This window comes from Lycium barbarum, chromosome 9, assembly GCF_019175385.1.
Source record: "Lycium barbarum isolate Lr01 chromosome 9, ASM1917538v2, whole genome shotgun sequence".
Classification (NCBI taxonomy): domain Eukaryota; kingdom Viridiplantae; phylum Streptophyta; class Magnoliopsida; order Solanales; family Solanaceae; genus Lycium; species Lycium barbarum.
In genome coordinates, this window is record NC_083345.1 from 91,561,107 (window position 1) to 91,567,048 (window position 5,942).

Here is a 5,942-nt window from a genome sequence, read left to right on the forward strand (position 1 = left end):
CTTCTGGGCAGCCGTAGCCTTCTTCGGAGGCATCACTGAAAAACACAACAACCGATCAGAACAGAATCACCCTAATAGCACAGCTCTATGGCACGATCTAAGATCCAAAGAAAGGTAACACTCTAAATGTCCTGTAGCCTCCCGTTTATAGATGTGGTGCACAACACACCGATAAACAAGACTCTACTAGACACGGCCTGTAGACATTCCGAGGACAAACCGCTCTGATACCACTTCTGTCACGACCCAACCCCGTAGGCCGTGACTAGTGCCCGACCTGGGCACCCAAACACATTTATCAAATGCTATCTCTAAATTTTTTTCAAACTCATTCAAGTATATAGCAGAGGCCAACAAGGCTATATTCCAAATTTAGGTGATTTCCAGAAACATTTCGGCAGAGTTTCCTTTGTTTTACAGACTATCCAAAATAACCCTGCACATAGAAAATACCAACAAGGGCCACACCGGCCAACAAGGCAACATGTAAACATATGCGGACCCGCCGCCGCGGCGAATGGGATCGCCCAAACACAACATTACACACATCCGTACAGAAAGACCCCAACCCACAAACATGTCTACAGGCCTCTAATACAGACAACAGAATCATATGGCGAGACAGGGCCCCACCGTACCCCAGAATAGTCATAAACACAACAATATGTACAACTGAAGGATCTGTACCAAAAGGTGGGCTCCGGAACAAAGGAGCACTCCCAAAGCCGACTGTGTACCTAGGCTGGCGGACCACCACAATAAGCGTCTGTACCTGCGTGGCATGAAGCGCAGCCCCCGAAGAAAGGGGGTCAGTACGGAATATGTACTGAGTAAGTAAAGCATGGAATACAGAAAATAGAAACATGACCCGAACAACGGTACCAAAACAAGTACGCTATCCAAAATACCAGAGCGCTTACCTTCCACACACAAGTCGTCTATATACTCATATGTCGATGTCGGAGGCCAGAAGAAATATAATAAATACGTGAATCATCCTGTGTACCAAAAGCTTACCTACCAAACTTAGGGTGTGCATGACAGGATCGTATATTTTATATGTATATGTCAAATAGCATGCCCCGGCCCTTTGTGAGGGACGCGGTATATGGAATCATATATATTAACATCATATCTCAAATATTCATGTATCGTGCCCCGGCCCTTGATAAGGGACGCGGTGAAACATATATCAAATATGCCAATATCATGTAACACATATGCAAGTAACGTACCCTGGCCCTCAGCGAGGGGCGCGGTGAATCATATTTCATGTATGTCAATGTCATGTATCATGCAAGCATGTAACGTGCCCCGACCCTCTTTTGCGGGACACGGTGAATGTGCCATCCTGGCCACCACCCCGTCATCATATCATAATGTCATCATATCATACGTAACATGCCCCGGCCCGCAAGTGAGAGGGACGCGGTGAATAATGCAGAGAAATACGCACGAGAACATGTCCTGGCCCGGGCTCAGTGAAATCCAAATCAACGCTTGCGCGAACAGAGTAGTGCGAAACCACGTGCACACAATCAAGACCCGAGATACAAACATAATTATATGCAAACACAATATCAATGTCTGGAGGTCCAGAAACAAGTTTCGGGTCGATCGGAACTAGTATACAAAAGATACGAGCGTTCGAAGTACGGAACGCTCCATAAATGTTTCGGAAGTCAATTTTCACAAAACCGAAGTATTAGTCATATCAGCTATCTTTCGGATGACGTATATAGCAATTTAAGTACAACTTAGATTCATACGCACACACACCACCACATATCAAGGTATTAATTATATCACTTGTTTTCTTTATTAACAACTAAGGAATATATCAAATAAGTCTTTAGGTATCGTGCCAACTTCATGTGTATGAAATCAAATAAACTTTCGGAATCATGTGTACGTATCGTAATATGTCAAGCTTCGGTGAAACCATCATTCGTGTTATCATTCTTCCAAAATTTTCTTTAAAACATGCTTCACGAAAGTTGGGGACAATATGACTCATAACATTCTTTCCGACACAAATTATTTATACTTATTTCGTTACTCGATCATGTCGTGAAATGGGTCATGGCAGGTATAATTCTATCATTTAGTAATCGGAACGATAGCCAAGAGTTTCCCTTAATTATAGTACGGAATTCAGCCAAATAGAACAATAGGGGAAGATTCGGGAGTAGTGGGTCCACCTCGGATCAAGTCGAGGCGACGGACATGAATCATGGTCATTAAGGGCTATAGAGTCATCCAAGGAAGTTTCGAGTCGACTTGATCACATTTACAAAAGTTTCGTACGTTTGATTTCCTTCCGACCAAAACGTGAGATTTATAGTTCAATTAGATTGAATGAATAGTGCTAAAATTCAATTTCGGATTTCTATGAACAGAATTGGCCCCGAGGCTCAAGTATCGACCTAGACTTCCTAGGACATGCCAAAAGAAGAAATAGGGTATCCTTACATACCTTTCTCGCGGCTTATGCTCGCGCAAAATCAAATCCCGTTTCGCTCAAAATCTACAAATGGTCAAAGTTACCAATTACGAATTGCAAGACTTTTAAGAATTCATTTAACTTCATATTTGTCTACCGAAATTTCGACACCACTTCCCCTATATATATAACACCCCCGAGGCTTAGCTCGGCTCACAACGTCAACAACAACAAGCCAACAATACCAAACGACGTCGAGTTCACAACGAAATAGGTTCTAACATCAATGATCTTCTTTCTACATAAGATGACAACTTTCATACAAACTTTACAATGTCAAACTAACATCAACATTATCATATTCATTTACCCATTCAAGATTAATCAAACACATCCCCACAATGTTCCAAACAATATAAATGAGTTCGAATGATTTGTCGCTTTCCATATTCCATCCGAAGCGTCTACGACCACGACGAACATACTAACTCACATCGTTTCCTTCCAAATTCACTAACAACAACATCAATTTACATCCTATGATCTTACTTTCACAATTATATAAAAACTATATAAAATCGCATAGTTTCCCATAATGACATACAACCAATTTCAATGCCAATTCAACTCGTTAAATTTTCATTTATGTCATACATACCACAACGACGCAACTACTCAACTAAATGAACTTCATTTTGCCTCCCCTTCACTATCCATGGCTCAGGGCCAAACACACATGCACACACCACACGACCATATCCAATACACAACATTCCCGTAGTTTTCATTCCATTCTACACTCTACCACATACATAAACCATTTATAACATGTAAAAGAATGAAAATTCTTACCTTTCCCTTGAAATCCCGACTCGACGCAAACGTCGCTCTCTCGCTAAACTAATTATACCGCGTTGAAAAGCGCCTTGAACTTATCAATAATTCAAGAAAGACAAGATTTTTTGGATTGGAAACAAAGGCTTGAATTTATTTTATTTTCTTTAGCTAGGTTCGGCCGAGAGGCCCCTTTAGCTCCTCAATGTGATTTTGTTCTCTTTCTTGAACATTCCAATGGCTATACATGAATATATAATATTGTTCCCTTAATATATGTCACATGATCATCACATGACCATTTAATTCATGGACTTGGGCCACTATATATTGGACCATGGCCGGCCACTTTTGGGGTTTGGGCCCCAATTTTCTCTAATTTTTCTTTGGCCCAATTCGTTAGAAATCTCGTTTTGTAATTCCCGAAACAAATTTTCAAAATTCCAAATTTGCCCTTGGGCTTCTTCAACACCTCCACAATGACATCTTCCATAGACAACACACATATATATTAATTCACATCAACATATAACCGTATTCCTTACAAATCAAAGTTGTTTCGAATTTTCCCGAATACAGGAAAGTACGGGATATAACAATTATTCATTCTGTTCATGGGTCCAGTTTTACGTATACAGTTATTCATGCATCACATTCATTTATATATATATATATATATATATATATATGTTGACCCGTGACCAGAAGGCGTTACATACGCAAGTATTATATGTATATGGGGGTATGGAAAGGAGTAGGCGTTATATACCCATTACCACCTGATCAGCTGGTGTACTGTGATGATGATATGAGGATCGGGCTGCAAGTATCGCAGCAATGTATATGACGATGGCCACAGAGAGGTCGATATGATATGAGAAAAGAGACAGGCGTTATATACGCACATATCAGGTGTTATATACGCACATATATAAAACTGTATGACATTCATTGATAGGCATGAGCATGTACGCTCCATTCGATCCGGAGCTATAGTCAATTTTGGTATGCCCTTTTTCATGTGTATGCATATGGGTATGATGGGGCCCTGTCCCGTCTTTTCTACAGCTTTCATTCCAGTAGAGGTCGGTAGACAGTTGTATGTATTAGTCAGATGATGTAGCCTTGTCGGCTTCTATTCTTTTGTGTACAGCATATGTAGGAGCCTAGTTGGCTTGCACTGTTCCTTTAGCATATTTATGTATATACAGATTGTTCGACGTTCATAATGTCGTCTAATTATGAGATAAGTTTAAGCCATTTTATGGGCCCTTAATGTTCAGAATTATTCAGATGTGAGTATAGGGGTGTTTGGTCGCTAGAGGTCAGACTCCCGTCACGGCTCATCGGTTGGGTCGTGACAGAAGTGGTATCAGAGCAGTTCCGTCCTAGAATTGTCTACAGACCGTGTATAGTAGAGTCTTGTTTATGGGCGTGTTATGCACCACACTTATAAACATGAGGCTACATGACATTTAGGATGAAGTCATTCTTTCTCTCCTAGATTCTGCAATAGAGCCATGGGTTAGGCATTCGCCTTCTGATGAATTGTTAGGATTTCAGCGATGCCTCCCAAGAAAGCTACAGCTGCACAGAAAGGCAAGAAAGCCACAGGTGAGGCCACTAGCCGCACTCGACAGGCCATGAGAGCCCAGGATGGGATTCAGGGTGAGGGTCCATCTAAGACATCGCATACACTGCCTCCAGCACCTGCCCCAGTTCCTCAGCCAGATGCACCGGGCCAGGATGTGCGAGATGTTGTACGGTTGTTGACCAGATTAGTAGCCGCTCAGGCTCAGCGGCAGGGAGTTGGTGTTGACCAGGCAGATGGGACTGGTAGTTCGAGGGTTAAGACCTTCCTTGGGTTAGGTCCTCCAGTGTTTTCCATGGTAAAGCAGAATATGGACCCCTAGGATTTCATCGATGGTATGCAGAGGGCTTTGAGGGTTATGCATGCGGATGAGGTCGAGTCTGTAGAGTTGGCTTCATATAGGTTACGTGATATTGCAGTACAGTGGTATCAGACTTGGGAGTTATCTAGGGGAGAGAATGCCCCTCCAGCTGTGTGGTGAGAGTTCTCACATGCTTTGATCCGCCATTATTTGCCTCCTGAGGTCAGGCGAGCCCGAGCAGATAGATTCTTACGTATTGAGCAGGGCAGTATGAGCGTCCAGGAGTATTGTGTGTATTTTGATTTTATGGCCAGATATGCTCCAGCCATGGTGGCTGAGATGGAGAAAAAAGTTCATCGTTTTATAGCTGGTTTGGGGCCACATTTGATTAATGCTTGTACGACTGCCGCATTACAGCCAGGCATGGATATCTCCCATCTACAGGCATATGCGCAGAATTTAGAGGATCGCAAGCGCCAGAGGAGGACAGATCGTGATCGTGACCGGAGCCATGGTAAGAGGTCCAGATCTTTTGATATACATATAAATGATGATTCATTGTCAGGTTTCAGGTTTCAGGTACAGGACTGAGTCGGTTGTTTCTGATTATCCTATTTTAGTTGTTACTCCTTTATATACATTCAACTACCCCTTACCTCTTGAGTTGATATTTATATTGAGATTATTTCAGTCCTGCCTTACATACTCGGTACATTGTTCGTACTGATGTCCCTTTTCCTGGGGGCGCTGTGTTCATGCCACACAGTCCCCAG